Here is a 17945-nt window from a genome sequence, read left to right as displayed (position 1 = left end):
GTTCATTGGGCACCTATGGGCTACGCCTCCTTTTTTCGTGGCATAACTTTCCGCCACTGCAGGGGGCGTTCCTGGGCCTGGAGTGGCTTTGAAAGCGGATGAACTCGCGCGCCCCCCTTGGCCCCTTCCACGCCAGCGTGGGGACTTGCGCCATACTTGTGTCTCCAGCTGGCCGCCAGGCGTGCCCACCAGCAGCAACCCGTCTACGGTAATGCGCCTCAGGTGGGCGCCAGCAGAGTGCGGTTTACATCAACATAAGAGCCATTTATGCCCACACAAGCCTCAGTCTCTCCCTATGCACTCCCCCCCCCTTAGGATTGAGCTGCCTGTATAAGATCTATTTTATTAAAAATTATACTTGACCACATAAGCATTTGTTATTACAGATTCTGTGAAGTATTGATCTTCTGAGTATGTTTTTGTCAATTAGAATGGTTTTCAGTAAATAATAATGTGAATAGGTCTCTTTGCACGCGCGCACACACCAGAAAAATTAAACAGCAAAGCAATGAGGTGACTTGTACATGGCTGAAGGCGATTTTCAACAATGAAACTAAAATTATTTCCCTGGAATTTGTTTCTGATTGTTGTCACTCCTGTTAATCAATACATACGTCTCTCGCTATTTAAATGTTGCCCCATGCTTAATAAAGTTTTTAAAGCAATATGTGGGGTATCATAGAGAATGCATAGGTTTTTGTTTGGAGCCATTAGTGAATACCTGCTATGTGGTCAATCTCCATTTGGAAGTAACTAGGACACTATGCTTTCCTTCTGTTACACTAGGAGCTGATCAGTTCCTCCATTTCTTCTAATCTGGGCCTTTTTTAGCGCTGCTGAAAAAAATCAGCTGCAAGGCAAGTCAGCTTTAAGCAGACAGGCCAACAAGTAGAATAAGTTTGCTGTGGAGGGACTTTCTTACTCCCTCTGGTTATCTTACATAACAGAAGCTTTTGTGTAGCTCTTACCCTTCTTCCTGTAGGGTTTGAGACTAGAGATGGGCACGAACAGCAATACTAACTAAAAAAATCCACTAACAGCCCAGTCTGCTGTTCGCGAACAAGCTGTTCATGAGGCCCCATTCTAAACAAACAGGTGGTCATTGCAAGCCTCGTTCGTTGCTGTCCATTGCTGTTCATCAAGCCAGACAGTCTGGCAGCTGCAATCAATTCCCTTGGCAACTTAGGCAGAGATTGTCTGAACTCCTGCTGTTGCCCTGGAAACCCCAGTCTAAGCCCAATTTAGCTTGATAGGCAGGTCTTCCTTCCAAGTGTGGACTGGAGCTCCAAATTCGTTACAAGAGGAAAAGACCGTGGGGGAGGGGAGCTCCCAGCTCTGGCTTTCAGGAAGAGACAGCTGCTGTTAGAGAGACAGAGTGAGTGCATTGGAGCTTGAATTTTCTTTGTGTGTGGTGGGATAGGGATCTACCCCTTCAGGTTCCAGGGCTGCTGCCAGGCTCTGGGGCCAAGCTATTATTGCTCAGGCAGGGTTTCTGGGAGTGGTGCGGTAGGAATCAACCCCTTCAAGTTCCAGGGTTGCTGGCAGGCTCTGGGGCCAAGCTATTACTTATTATTGGTACATTTCCTGCTGCCTGCTCAGGTAGGGTTTCTGGGAGTGGTGCGGTAGGGATCTTGATGGCTGGAGGAAAGCCTGCTGGCCCCCACAAACAACGAACATGTTCTTGAACAGGATCATGTTCGTCGTTCATGGGTGGCAACGAACAATGAACACCATGTTCATTTTTTTTTTGTTCGTGCCCATTTCTGTTTGAGACTCTTCAGCCCACATGGTAAAAGTCTGTGGTGATAATTACCTGAAAACGTACTAAGTTTTTTTTGCCAGTAACTCAACTGTGGTATACTCAGTATTTAGACAATTCATTAGATTAATTGGTTTAAAATCTATTGTTTGATTAAAGAAGGACAATATTTACTCAAATGCAAGACTCGATTTTTTCCCCCAGGTATGCCATCAAAAGGAGGAGGTCATCTTAAATGTACATACAAATTACAGCTATGCACAAAATATTTTTTACATAACATTTGACCCTGAGCTAAACAGGATTGGCCATGGTTAGTAATTGGATGGGAGACCTCCAAGGAAGAGTAGGATCACTATGCAGAGGCAGGCATTGGCAAACCACCTCTGTTAGTCTCTTGCCTTGAAACCCCAGCACTGGTTGCCACAAGTCAGCATGACTTGATTGTACTTTCCACCACTGCCACCACCATTTGGGCGAGTCTTACATTTGGGGTCATCTCCCTTTTGACTAAGTAGGCTACTCTGATTAATTGGACAGCAGGCATTTTAAAGTAAATTTAAAGTATATTTTTTATTTTAAAAAGGATTCTGTCATAAATGCAGCATTTTCCTCTCTCACAGGTAAGAATTCTTCTCTTTCTCCATGCCCTGCATCACGTGAACACATCATCTAGAAACAAAAATAATAATAATAGTGCCCTCCATTTTTTACTTATATGGGGATTTAACCAATTAAAACTCATACAGTTACCTTATCAGGTGACAGCTCTAGTAGAAATTTTATTGACAGAACTGTTAAAAAGTTACAGACCGCATTTATTTTGCAGGTAGAAATAATTTAATCATGGGTATGGCACCCAAATTAGCCTCACAAGTATTTTCTGAGAATGGAGAAGAAAGAATGGCTTGTAGAACATTCTCAGAAACAGGAAACTGAGATGGGGTAAACAGCATGGTGCAGGTGCAGAGAACTAGGGAGAATGGAATACATAACTCTATCTGGTCATTGGTGGCAAGAACACATGTTGCTTCAAAGCCTTTAGCAGGTATTGCCTTATTTATTATTTACTTATTTAGGGCCTTTACCAATGTAAATATTTATTTGTAAAGAGAAGCCCAAAAGTTTGGTTCTTTTTTGTTGTTGTTGTTTAAATTGATGTTAAGGATTCTGAAGAGTAAAACCTAATCTTCTGTACAGCTCTGATTATCTATCTCCCATTTGTTCATTCATTGTCAGTTGCTCTTTAAGTCTCTCAGAGTCCTGGGGGCTGTATGTTTGTTTGAGGCCTCCCTTGTCACTACACTCTGTATCATTTTCTCTGTTGGAAAAAAGATACATGTGTATTCCCCCCCCCACCCCAAACTATCTATATTGGACATCAGAATTTAACACAGCACTACATTTTTGTCTCAAATTGAAAGACAAAAACCCCATCTCTTTTTTGTTGTTGTTCATCTCAAATGGTGTGTGCTCACAAAAGAGCCACCATCTTCTTACTATATAATTGAGTAAGCATATTTCAGACAACTCACTTTATACCCTGGTGCAGTACCAGAGGGCGCTGCCATGGAGGGAAGCCTAGGCAAGGCACCATGTCCCTCCAGAAAACGTGCCATGGTGGGAAGCCCAAGCTGGGAGCACAATGGGAGAAGGTGGCAATGCCCACTTCCCACCTTCAACCAGCTGATATTAGGAGTGGAGCAGGCGGCAATACCCACCCCACCTTAACCCAGTTGGTATTAGGAGGGGAGTAGGTGGCAATCCTGCTCCCCTTGAACAAGTTGGGATCAGGAGCGGATTAGTTGGCAATGCCTGCCCCCCGCCTTAACACACCTGGTATTAGGAGCAGAGCAAGTGGAAATGCCCACCCCCTGCCTTAACCCAGAAGGTAGTAGGAGCGGAGCAGATGGCAATGCTCCTCCCCCCCCCCATCTTAACACAACTGGTATTAGGGACGGAGCAAATGGCAATGCCCGCCCGCTGCCTTAACCCAGCTGGAATCAGGAGCAGAGCAGGTGGCAATGCCTGCCCCCTGCCTTAACCCAGCTGGGATCAGGAGCGGAGCAGGTGGCAATGCCTGCCCCCTGCCTTAACCCAGTTGGGATCAGGAGCGGAGAAGGTGGCAATGCCTGCCCCCTGCCTTAACCTAGCTGGTATTAGGAGTGGAAAAGGTGGCAATGCCCATCCCCCCACCTTAACCCAGCTGGGATTAGGAGTGGAGTAGGTGGCAATGCCCTCCCCCTGCCTTAATCCAGCTAATATTAGGAGCGGAACAGATGGCAATGCCCGCCCGCCCCTTAACCCAGCTGGTATTAGGAGCAGTGCAGGTGGCAATGCCCACTGCCTGCCTTAACCCAGCTGGAATTAGGAGTGGAGCAGGTGACTACCCCCCCCCTAACCCAGCCAATATTAGGTGTGAAGTAGGTGGCAATGCCCTCCCTCTGCCTGGATAAGGGGTACCTATTTGAGAAATGTCCAATTTGAGAAATGTCCATTTGAGTAAAGAACATTTGTGGAAAACGTGCATTTAAATTACAAACAACTTGGGCTTTTTAAAATCTATATATATTTGAAAGAAAAGGACCAGGAAATAGTGACAGAATACTGCATCAGTATGTACAGAGAAAGGTGGAATTAGCATCTTCACTCTGTGATACCAGAACAATCTTATAGCTAGGGTTAGAGAACCAGTAACTCAGAATATTGCAAAACTAGCCACAGTTATATCTATTTTATTTACTTATATTATTTATAGTCCATTTTTCTCACTGAGACTCAAGACAAGATTACAAAGTGTCAGTTAGTATAGTTATTTCCAAAGATATTTCAAGAAACAGTGTAATAGGGTCTATAAATGCAAATTTGCAAAGATTTAACACCAACAGAAATCTAATACAGAGTTGAAGAAATGCAGAAACAGAACATAAGCAACTCTAAGACTGATACATTAAACAACATAGAATTACCTCGTGGGATCATAGAGATAGCACATAGTAACACATAATAGTAAAGTCTATGGTCCTCATCCTTCTACAAATGCATCCCTCTGAGATCACTTCTTTACAGTACAGCCCTCCTATCTGAGTAAAAAAGCTCTCTTGAATAATGCAGTTTTGCATCGTTTGCAGAAAGCTAGGAGAGTGGGAGCTTTTCTGACCTCTTCAAGTAAGCTGTTCCATTAGGTGGGGGGGGCACCACAAAGAATGCATGTGTACAGGCAGCTGTTGATTTTGCCAATGTCCAAGGTGGCAACCAAAAACAGAAGGGAATGAACTCCCAGCAGGGTTACAATCACAATAAGATGATAAATAGACAGTCATTGTAAATAGTCGTTCACAATAAATATCATAAATCTATATACATATTTAATATATTGGTTTTTTTAAAAAAATCTATATAAAGTGCTAAAATGCTCAAGGTGGCAAGTAAATTTGCAAGTATAAGTTGGTAAAATTCCACCATAAATCTATCAAAATCCAATTTTTATAAGAAATTCATCGCATTATCAACATCAGATCACTGGCCAACCATTCCTCTCAGTCAATAATTGTTTATTGCTCCATATTCTCTTGTAACTATAGTCAATCCAATGAAGTGAGAAAAATCTTTGCAAGACTGTATAGTAGAAAAGTATATCCACAATTGATAGTGCACAAAGTTGTAAACGTATACTGTTTAATTTTTCCAGGCACAACAGAGAAGTGTCAAGCAAATTTAATTATCACCCTGAGCACTTTAGCACTTTATAGTTGTTTTTTTAAAAAAAATAATATTAAATATTTATATAGATTTATGATATTTATTGTGAATGACTATCATCTTATTGTGATGGTTACCCTGCTGGGAGTTCATTCCCTTCTGTTTTTGGTTGTTTCTTGTATAGGGTTGCCTCTTTGTTCAGATGTTGAAGGTGGCACCTGCAGAAAGCCTTGTTCAGATGAACGAAGCTGCCATGGTAAAACATAAGGAGAGGGACAGTTCCCTAGATATGTCAAAACAAGGCCAGGAAGAGTTTTGTATGTGCTAGCTTATACCTTGAATTGGGCCTGGTAATTCATGGGTAGCCAGTGGAGTGACTGCAGACTGGAGTAATATTCGTATTTTTCTTAGCTCCCAGTAATAACAAACCTGCAGCATTCTGCACCAACTGCAATCTCTGAATTAGTTTAGAGGGGAGACCTATGTAGAATACATTACAGTAGTAATGTCTTGATGTTACCATGGCATGGATCCAGGTGGCCAGATCAGTCATGTCAAAGTAGAGGGCCATCTTCCAGGCTAGACTGAGGCTGCAAAAAGCATTTTTTGTAGCTGCCTCAATTTGCTTTTCTAACAGTAGCGCTGGATTCAGTATAACCTCTAGACACTGCTGGCGCCAGGGTTTCTGGCGCCTGGGGTGACTGTCTGATGCACGCGCAGCGCGCACGCACCACAGACTGCGTGATGACGTCATCGCGCGATGACGTCATCACACAGCGCAAACCGGGGGCATTGGCCAGCAGATGGCTGGGGTGGCGGGCGGAGGCTGCTCCGTGCTCTGCATGCCGCCCCGGCAGCAGCTCGTGGCTGCTGCGCCCAGCTGGGGGCGTGTGGTGGCAGTGGCATGGGGCTGGCTGGCTGCAGCAGCTGCGGCCTAGCCACTGCAGCTCTGCAGCGTGCGCCTCTGCCCCCAACACCCCCTCAGGCGCCCCTCCAATGCTCTTGCGCCCTGAGGCCACTGCCTACCTGGCCTCAATGGGCGCACAGGCCCTGCCTCTAGGCTCTTAACTGGATCTGCAAAGGTCAGACAAACCCCATTGAAAGTGGGGAGTACAATTTCCTTCACAGTCTCTGCCTTCTCAACAAGCACAACTTCTATCTTGTCTGAGTTCAATTATTGCAATACTTTTTAGCACCTACTTAAAAGTTGAGAACATTTCCCATGTAGTAATCTGTATTTACCCTCTGGGTTTCCTTGGAGCAGAATTTGGATTTATTCAGAAAAGAGTGAGCCCCTCCCACCAAATAATGGCCTTCCTTCAGAAGATTTGTGTATGATAGCACATAGGTATAGCTTCCAGGCAGGCATGTAGTTCTTACTCCCAGCATGTTAAGAGGTTGTATTGTCGAAGGCTTTCACGGCTGGAGAACGATGGTTGTTGTGGGTTTTCCGGGCTGTATTGCCGTGGTCTTGGCATTGTAGTTCCTGACGTTTCGCCAGCAGCTGTGGCTGGCATCTTCAGAGGTGTAGCACCAAAAGACAGAGATCTCTCAGTGTCACAGTGTGGAAAAGATGTTGGCAGGTCATTTGTATCTACTCAGGAGGGGTGGGGTTGAGCTGAGTCATCCTGTAAGAGTTTCCCAGGGTGTGGAATGCTAATGGCGGGAGGCTTCACTGTATCCTGAGGAGGTTCTTTTGCATATGGATTGGGGCTTGATGTGCTAATCTTCTCTGCAGGGCTATTGTTGAGTATAGAGTGTTTTGTTAGCCTGGTGTTTTTCAGAACTGGAAACCATGCTCTGTTCATTCTTAAGGTTTCTTCTTTCCTGTTGAAATTTTGCTTATGCTTGTGAATTTCAATGGCTTCCCTGTGCAGTCCGACAAAGTAGTTGGAAGTGTTGTCCAGTATTTTGGTGTCCTGGAATAAGATACTGTGCCCTGTTTGAGTTAGGCTATGTTCAGCTGCTGGCGAAACGTCAGGAACTACAATGCCAAGACCACGGCAATACAGCCCGGAAAACCCACAACAACCAATGTTAAGAGGTTATTGAAAGGAAAGGTTTTTAGGTGCCTCAGGCTCCATTGTTAAAATAGTACTGTATTAACTGTGAAATCCTAAGCAGTTTCAATGGGCTTAGACTGCAGTAACTCTGCTTGGGATTTCACTATAAGCCACCTAATAGCTGCTTCTGTCAACGAAGGGACTTTTTATTAGATTTTTTTTTTTAGATGATCAAAGTTGTCCCTTTGTGTGACTGTCGGTGGAGAACAAAGGTTGCATCCGATGGGGAGCAACAGTCTGGGAGAGTTGGAAACGGGTGCACTAGCAACTAAAACATCCCGTTTTTGGTACCAATACCAAGAACTTACTACCAACGCATGGAATGAAATTATATTGATTGGAGACGTTCTCTGAATGTGGCTTGTGAAGAAGCAGTGCGAAACAGGATGTTTTAGTTGCTAGCGCACCCATTGCCAATTCTCCTGGAGCGTTGCTCCCCGTCAGATGCAGCCTTTGTTCTCCACCAACGGTCTTCTGCCCACATAAAGGAACAAAGAAAGAAATTAACATAAAATAAAAAGGACTTTGGTGGTATGTATTAGGATTTTGGGGCACCTATTGGAGAAATGTATATGTTCTGAATTGTTAATTGCACTTGCACCTTGCAATTTATAAATTAAAAAAATTACATATACAAAATTGTATTATAGTGTATTTGATAAGTCTCCTAGGACCGTGGTCCTTCATTATGGTATGTTTTGCAGTCTGGTGAAGCAAAGCCGGAATGCAGATGAGGCAAATGTGACATTAGAGTGGATCAATGGAGAGCTCCACATCCAGATTTGCTGTCCTGTTGCAGTTGGCAGTGAATTGCTGTACTGGTTAACCAAGCCCCAGGCTGATCCAGCCTATCTGGAAGAGAACTCACCAGCTAGTATATCAGATGGGGTGGTTGTTGCAGAGAAGGCAGGATTACAGAAACTGTGGGTAGTGTCCACAGTTACTGGAAGAGGTGCTTTGGTGAAACAAGGTGGTACCCCTCTAGATAGAAATGCAGAAGATCACTTCAAAGAAACAAAATCAAAAGGTATCTCACAGGCCAATTAGGCTGTTGCAGAAATGAGAAATCAGCTTTTAAAAAAAATCTAGATTGCTGACAATAGAAAATGCATGCGTTCCCTAAGCTTTGCATTCCACCTCCGAACTATTCTTACAGGTGGTTTTAGCTAATGTTCAGTGTAGATCTAGACTAGCATAGCAGGAACTCATTATATTTTGTCCTTTCTGTTATGAGAGGGGTTTGCATAGAAGGATTCTTCTTGTTGAATGTATAGGAGTATTGTCTGCTGTTTCTAAACAACTTGAGACTAATGGACAAGTATTAAAACTAAGCCTCTACAAGAGCTCAGGGCGCTTCCATTTTTCTTGAGATTGTGATCGTTTGGAGGATATTGAACCTTCCCTGTCTCACCACAGACACAATGTGTTTGGAAGGCATGTGCACTGAACAGGATGCTGCTTTGTTGTCATTAAAAAGTCGTATGTCAGTAAAGCTTTCAGTACAGGAAGTTTTGTCATTGCCACAAGACTTCTGATCTGATCTTCAGTAGATCAAAAGCTGAGTTGAGAGAGCATGAGGCTTGCCAGGATCACCCAAGTTTAGGACTGAACAGGGTTTAACCAGCACCCATACCAGCATTCAGCACTCTATACTTTTGGCTTAGGAGAACTGAGCATCATTGCTACCCTTGAGAACAATGCTTTACCATTTGGACAAACACCTGGAGAAGGCAGTGAGAATTATGTCTCTCAGGGTCAAACTAGATGTTATGTAGGATCAAGATCTCCTGCATTTTTAGAGCAGCTGCTGGGGCTATAACAGAAATTGAGTTTGACACCATTTCCCTCTACACACAGGTGCATTTGCTCGCTCTCTCCCCCCACCCCCAGTGTAAATAACATGGGTATGTATATTACATTTCACTTATAGCTCATTTTTCTCCCTGATGAGGAACCAAAGTGGTATACAGTGTTCTCCCAGTTTTTTTGTCCTCACAATAACGTTGAGATGTAGGTTAGTCTGTGTATGTGTGATCTGCCCAAGGTCACACAGCAAGCTTCCATGGCAGAGTGGATAATTGAACCTTGGCACCCAAATGGTAGGTCAGCACTCTAACTACTGCCCTATGCTGGCTTTTTCATCTATTTGCTTCATGAAGGAAAACATCAGACATAAGTACACAAAGTTTTGTTCTTTAGAAACAAATCACAGACATTCTTAGTCATGCAGGAGTGATTTGATAAATTATCTGAAGGCATATCTACACTACAAGTGTATAATAATTCTATATAGATTTGATTACCATAGATTTCCCGTGGATTATGACTCGATGAGAGGGCTCAGAATTCTGTCAGATTCCTAGTCTTTCTCACAATGATACAATTTGCAAGATTCCCTGTGGAGTGAAAATTATATAAGTACAAAATATTAAACCAATTTAATTGTGTGTACAGAAACTCCTAGAGGTCAACTTTTATAATCTCTCAATGTGCAGTAACTTATATGTGCAGTAACTTAATATTTACCAGATACTGCCTCTTCTGATCTAGAGTCCAGAAGTTTGATCTTGTTAGGAAAGTTTGTTATACTTGCATTCCAGGCCCCGTCAAACTTGCCATTACCTCATATGCCCTAATTCTGGATGTGATCTTCTCTGTGTCCATCACTTCCTCATGCACAAGAGCACGTCTGTGTGCATCTCCTTTGCCACCATTCTGTACCAATCTCCCTTTCTTTAAGAATGTTTTGAACTAAAGAAAAAAGACAGGATCCTGTTGCCACAACTTAGTGGTTAAGCTGCTGTAGCGTACCTTACCTTGCAATACCAGAAAGAAGACACCTAAATACTTCAGTCCTAAAGCTGTAAATCAATTTCAAACAATATATTGCTAAAACCAGTCATGCTGCAGTTTCAAAAGCCATCAGTAAATAAAACAATCCCTTTCTCAATCCTTCCTGTATATGTATCTCTGTTCATGATGATGGCGGTAGGCAATGCATGAAAACAGAGGGGTCTTACTTTGGAGTGTCATTAATAATCATGGTTGTTGAGGATTTTCCGGGCTGTATTGCTGTGGTCTTGACATTGTAGTTCCTGACATTTCGCCAGTAACATCTCAACAATTACTGATTCAAATCTGCAGATCTTGCTGGTGTTCCCAAGGTTCTGGAGCAGAAAGCTACAGCCCATTTAAGTCCTATACTGGATAATAAGCTGCCAACCAAACAGTTCCTTGATCTGGAAGATGATCCCAAGAAAGGAAAGGAAAGTAGAAACCTGCAATGTGAAATGAAGGAGGCCAAGATGCAGAGAACAGATAGCCAACTCCTTGCAAGCCACCCTATAACTAGAGATGAGGGAGGTGAAGAGGATACTGCGCCTCATTCTCTAGCAGAGCAAGTGAACAAGGTAGTGATAGAGGCAGAACTAACGCTCACTCCCAGCCACCCCAATCCACTGCAGTTTGCCTCAGTGCTCACTTGGCTGGGAAACTGGACAAGATAGAAGTGCTGAAGGACCAGTTTTATGCTGAAGAAGCCACCAGTGCATCACAGCCCAGAAAAAGGGTGGAGGAACAGGGGGAAATCAGACAGAAGAGTTAAATGGCTGCAGGAATGAAACCACACAGCTCAAGGAGATAGGTAGTGTGTGACGACACCACTGTGAGAAGTGTGGCAAAGCTTTCCTGCAGCTTTGTCACCTGAAAAAACACCACTTTATACATACTAATCACAAACCTTTTCTGTGCACAGAGTGTGGGAAGAGCTATAGCTCGGAAGAGAGCTTCAGAGCACACACATTGGGCCACAAGGGTGTGCAGACTCCTCTGCTCACAGTGCCACAAGACCAATGGCACCAAACGTGACCTGCAGGAACATCAGATGTTGCACACAGGCCAGCACCCTTTCATCTGTCCAGATTGTGGGAAATCCTTTGCTCATCAGCCTTCTCTTCGTATCCATCGCAAAACACACCAAATTAAAGAGCCAAACCCTTCTTTTGCAGCTGCCTATCAGTGTGTGATATGTGGGCAGCAACTGGCTAATCCTGGGTCACTGAGCAACCACATTTATTTATTTATTTAATTCGATTTATACCCTGCCCTCCCCACAAGTGGGCTCAGGGCAGCTGAGGCTACACACATGAGGCTACACTCATAAGGCTACACACAGGGGAGTGTCCCTACATTTGTTCCTACTGTCTCAAGTCTTTTAGTCAGCAGGGCAATCTGCTTGGGCATCTTCGACTTCATACAGGGGAATGCCTCTACTGCTGTCATTTTTGTGGGGATGCCTTCCCACAGCGCCAAGCTGCGCTGCTACCTGATCTCCCACACAGGTGAGGCCCATCTCTGCACAGTATGTGGGAAATAACTGTGTGACCCCCACACGTTGCAGGTTCGTGAGCACCTGCACACAGGTGAGTGGTCTTTTCGCTGCCATCTTTGTCCCAAATCCTATTCTCTAGCCACAAAGCTGCAATGCCACCAGAAGGCTCACCTTGGTGACAAGTCCCACCTGTGTAACATTTGTGGTATGGGCTATACTCCCCCCCTGAATTTGCAGCACCATCAGCTTGAACACAAATCAAACCTAGACAAGAATGTATGCAAGCCTGTAATTAAGAGTCCCTAGGAGCTACCATAGCAGCATACAGTGCTGATGGTGCACTCTGTGGACATGGCAGCACCAATGCACAAAGTAGAACTCATCACCAAAGATCAGCACTGTTTTGGAGCACAAGAGAACTCTGCCACATGCAAGGATGCCATTGAGATCACATTCTCAGATGCTGAGGAAGAATGCATTATTGTGCAAGAGCAGGGGTCCCCCAATGACATGTTTATTATGCAGGAAGGTGTGGGTTTCATGCAGTGGCCGAAGTAGAAGTGTGGATATGATTTCCATTTTTTTTGTAGACTTCATTAAAATAATGTGAGAATGTCTGAATATGCACTGTCTCTCTGTTGGAAAGCACAGCAAAGGTCAAGAAAAGCACACTGGTTTGTTTACAAGCAAAAGAGCCAGGTCCTGTAATTTTGCTGAATTCCTAACATCTTCCTTTCCACCATTTCAAAGTCTGTGACAGATTCTGCATCGCAAGTTTAGTAAGTTAAGTCTTGAAGAAGCCCTTTGGTAAACATCCTTTGCATGCTGTCAAAATTGGCTTCAAATTGGTCCAGATTATTCTAGATCTATGTGTATGTAATGTGTGTTAATTTTTTTTCTCTTTAAATTAGTGAGGACAGCTCTTTATGGCTTGTAGTCCATGGCAGTGGCAACAGTAAGCTAATTGTGGTGTGGTGATGATGAGCAGCAGGAGCCTCCAGGATCCAGCCTCCACTGAGAAAGTGGCTCTTCTGTGTGGGGAGGACTTGACGGAGGGGTTGGTTTGCTCCACCCTCAGAACCCTGTTCAGGCTTCCTCCTATGCTTCACCCTCTTAAACTTCAGAGGTGTCAATCATATACTTCCTCCTTGGCTGCCTGAACCCTCTGTTACAGAGGCAGCCCTGGAATGACCTAGGCAAAGAACTCTGCCTCATGATTCATCATGGGAGGGCTGTCTTTGTAAAGGAAAACACCACCTCCCAATTCAGACTTGTTGAATTAGACCCCTTCAGGTGAGAGAATTAAATGTCTGAAGGCCTTGTTCATATGCAGTTAATGAAAAAAATGCTATTTCACATAGGCATTTCACTGTAGGCAATAAACAAATGATAAAACTGTAAATCCTTCGTTAAAGAATGTCATTTTAACAAAGTCATTTAACTGTGTAGTATTTACTTCCTTCTATACTTTCTGAAGTCATTGATTGAGAATTATGGTCTAAAATTTGTGTTGCTTCTTAATAGCTAGTTCAACCCTTATTCTCATACATACTAACTGGGGTGTGGGGCACTGGTTGGATCCAGGAGGTGACAAGGAGATACTGGTCTTTAAACAACTCATAAGGAAACACTGTGAACCCACATGATTATTCCAGTAATAGACCTGATGCAAACCTCCCCTTAGTGGGTAAAGCAGCTGAGCATGTAGTTGTATCTTAACTTCAGGAACTTTAAGATTATCTTAATCTATTTAAAATTCAGCTTTGAGGTTGGATTTCAAATGGAAACTGCTGCTTTAGCTTTATTACCTAAATAGGAGGTCTCCTTAATTGGTTGGGGGAATTAGCTTTAAGGAGGCAAGTGAGAGGAGGTAACTCGGATTCTCCATCTGAGGCGGTGGACATCTTGAGGTGGGTGATTCCCACCCTCTATTCAGGGAGGCAGGACTAATTTGGACTTCCTGTCTTCCAGTAGGTGTCACTCTTCCCTTTAGTTCTTGCCTCAATAGGGAGAGCAGAGTCTTAGGCTTCTGCCATGGCCCACTTGTATACTTTTCCTTCTTTCTACCCTTCTGTTAAATACCTGTCTTCTCTTACCCAGTGGTGCAGCTAGCCACAGGGAGTTCTAAAAAAAACCCCAGCTCTTTTCAGTTGCAGCCATTACCCTTCCTTCCTTTGTTCTTGACCTCCCTCAGGGAAGCCTCTTATTTTTCTCACCTCTTCTGTGGCTGCAGCTGGTTCCTAATTTTTCCTCCTTGTTCCCTCATGCGGTGAAGTTAACCATGGGAAAAACTTCTGCATTTGTTTCCTTTTCCCTCTCTCTTTGGCCATGGTGGCAGCCATTTTATAATTCCTGCATCTGGATCGCTTCCGACTTGCATGGAGGCTGCAACAACAGACAACTTCCTGTCTGAGAGTAAGCTGGGGGTGGGGGGAAGTGGACCAGAGGGGGCCAGGCCTATTTATGCCTGTCCTGCTTCGAAGCACACCAAAAAGAGGCATCACAGCACTACAGGCACTCACAGGCAGTGCAGCAGTCACTCATGACCTAGCTGGTGCATAGACAGCTTTAGATAGTGCGGCAATCACACAGAGCCTAGCCAGTGCAGCCCCAGTTTCTACACAGAAGGGAGAAGATCACAAAGCGCCTTCAGCTGCATTTGTCAATCAATCCAAGTGGTGCAGAACATTCAAGGCCAAAATGGCCAACTCAGAGGTACAACAGTCATCTTTACCACCTCCACCAGTCAACAGACCGTGAGTAACATGCCCGATCTGGGTTCCTCGGCTATGTCCACTGACTTCATACCTGTTCTGAGACAGGTGGTGAGGGAGGACATAGCTGGACAGAGCAGTGGAGAACAACGGGGCTTCCTCTCAATTATCCTGTTTTGTGAAGGAGCAAATGGCTAACCTTCAATTCAGGGCAGAGGAAGACAACAGTTTTACATGGCAGCCATTTCTGGCCTCGCCAAAGCTGGCAACCTTGCCAACAGATAGGGACGAGGCTGCAGAGTGGTTTCTCAAATCCAAAAAGCCAATCAATGGGCCCAGGAGCCAGTGAAAGCCAGCCAGTCTGGTGAACCAACAATAGCAACAGCCTCAGGGGCGACTTCCGGTTTGGGATTCATGGAGGTCTAACGCAGCTCCATTTGTGGAGCTGACCGGATTGCCGTTTTAACCGGCCGGAGGGGTGAAAATAACCCGCGGCCGACTGCTCTCAGGCGGGGAGCAGGCAAAGAACGCTCAAGACCCTAGGGTGAGTTAGATCTCGGACGAGGGGGGGCTCTACACAAGGAGTCTCCCCCCCGATCCTTGAGGTCCCACCTTGCGACGGGTCGGCTATAATCTCTGCGGCAATTTTGGGGCCAATTCGGCTGGCATAAGACCTACATACCCAAGCTTCGATCGGGGAGGGAAGTCGAGAGGAGAATTTAAGATCGAAACAGCGATTACAACCCGAGAAAGCTGGAGAGAAGGTAAAGATCGCTATCTCTTGAAACGGGACAGATTGACAAAAACAGAGAGGAAAGAAAGTAGACTTTTAAACTGCAACAGACTAGCGAAAAGGAGGTGAAGACTCGGCAGGAGTTGTATTTTAAAAGAGACTAAGTTTAAAGAAGTTATTACAAAAATCGGACTATTGTTTTGAATACCTGTGGTTTTGGAGCTGTGGGAAAAAGACACCATCGCGAGACCTGCTGTGGGAAGACGGGAGACAGGAAGTGCGTAACAACAATAGAGTGGCTGGAGGGAAGCGGCCCTTGCCAAAGGACAGGAAGTGGGGAATCGCCATCTTTGAAAGTGGAAGGGTCGTGGCTTCAGCGGAAGAGGAAGTAGGCCATCTTGGATTATAATAACATAGAGAAACCATAGAGAAAAGACGCCCGACATTTTGGATATAAAAAATTAATTTTGGCAAAGATTGGGACATTTAAAAAAAAGGAAAACGTTTAATTATACGCCACGGAGCTGAGGAAGAGAGCAGATTCGTGGGAGCGAGCTAAAGCAAGCCCCACGATGTCGAAAAAAGAGTGGCAATCGGCAATAGAAAACTTGGACAAAAAACTTATAGACATGATGAAAGAACTTAAGGACACGAAATTGGAGCTTATTAAAGAGGTCAAGGAAGTTACACAGACAGTAAAGTCGGAGCTGTCAGAAGTGAAAAAAGGTGTGGAAACGATTAGCAGTGAATTACAAGGAACGCAGCAGAGAGTTAAAACAGTAGAAGACGCGATGGAGAATTTAATAGACACGCAACAAACAGAGATGAGGCTGGTGAAGGGGAGGATGTCAGTTGCAGAAACTAAACACATGGAGAAGCAGCTTCGTTTTCGTGGTCTGCCAGAAGTGGAAGGGAAGTCAGCGCAAGAACAGATGACTGAGGTGTTGGCTGATTACCTGGGGAAGGAGGAGGAGGAAATTGTGGCTATCCTAGATGTGGCGTATCGTGTGAACTCGAGAATTGCAACCCAGAGGAAACTACCAAGGGATGTGATTGTGCAGTTTACAACTAGAAATATGAAAGAGAGGATTGTGACCAAACAATTTCAAGATCCATTGGAGATTGATGGCAAGACGATTATTATAATGAAGGAACTGCCCAGATCAGTGTTATTGGACAGGAAAAAATATAGAGTGCTAATTCAGACTTTGAAGGACATGAATATCAGATACAGATGGGAGTTACCGGAAGGAGTGTCCTTTGAGTTTGGAGGGGCAAAAAAACGCATCAGATCTGAGCGGGAGATGGAGAGATTTATCAAGGACAATGAAAAAGACTTACCAACAAAACCATGAATATGGAGTGTAAAGTATTATCTTGGAATGTAAATGGACTAAACTCACCGAATAAGAGAAAAAATATTTTTCATTGGCTACTAAAACAAAAATGTGATATTGTTTGTTTGCAGGAGACCCACATTAGAAAACAGGATGTAAAATATTTAAAATCTGGAAAATTGGGCAAAGAATTTGTAGCGGCTTCCAACAAGAAAAAAAGAGGAGTGGTGTTGTATATAAAAGAGGAGCTGCAGCCAAAATTTGTTATGAGAGATGTGGAAGCTAGATTTGTAGCAGTGGAATGTAATTGGAACTTAAAGAGAGTGTTGGTAGTCGGACTTTATGCACCTAACGGTGCAAAGGAAAGCTTCTTTGAGGACTTAAGGAAGCACCTAGACGATCTTGTATATGACCAGATAATTCTTGCTGGAGATTTCAATGGAGTGACAGATTTGGAATTAGATAAAAAGACTACAAAAGCACAAAAGAAAAGAGGACTATTGCCAAAGCTTTTTTTTGAGTTGATTCAACAAGAAACTCTCGAAGACGTATGGAGGAGAGAATATCCTAAAACCAAACAGTTTACTTTTTATTCTGCAAGGCATCTTACATTATCAAGAATTGATATGATCTGGGCCTCAAAGGACTTAGCGCTATGGACTAAGGAGGTAGAAATAATGCCGATGGTAGGCTCAGATCACAACCCAATTATGTGGAAATTTGGAAAAAGGAGAAAAAGGAAAGCCTGGAGAATAAATGAGGACCTGTTACAGGAAAGTGAGAATATGGAAACACTGAGAAGAGAGACTAAGTTTTTTATACAATACAACGTGAATAAAGAAGTACCAACCAGTAAAGTTTGGGACGCGTACAAGGCGGTTGTAAGGGGCATACTAATGGACTTAAATGGTAGAGCAAGGAAAAAGAAAGAGGAGAAAAGACAAGAGATTGAGGAGAAAATAAAGGCCAAAGAAGTACAGTTAAAAAAGAGACCAGGGAAAAAGAAAATACATCAGGAAATCAAAATTCTTCAAGAACAGTTAACAGCAATGAGTAACAAAGAATTGGAGTGGAACCTTAAAAGACTGAATCAAAAAGCTTTTGAGGGTGCTAATAAACCTGGGAAATATTTGGCATGGCAATTAAAGAAGAAAAGGGAAAAGAAAATAATAAATAAAATTTGTGAAGAAAACAAAACGTATTTGGAGCAGACTACCATTAGCAGAGCCTTTTATAAATTTTACGCTAAGCTGTATAATAAAAAAGAAGTAAACAAAGAATCAATAGCATCATATTTGGAGAAAACC

This window comes from Eublepharis macularius, chromosome 2 (assembly GCF_028583425.1).
Source record: "Eublepharis macularius isolate TG4126 chromosome 2, MPM_Emac_v1.0, whole genome shotgun sequence".
Lineage (NCBI taxonomy): Eukaryota > Metazoa > Chordata > Lepidosauria > Squamata > Eublepharidae > Eublepharis > Eublepharis macularius.
This window is presented reverse-complemented; position numbering follows the sequence as displayed.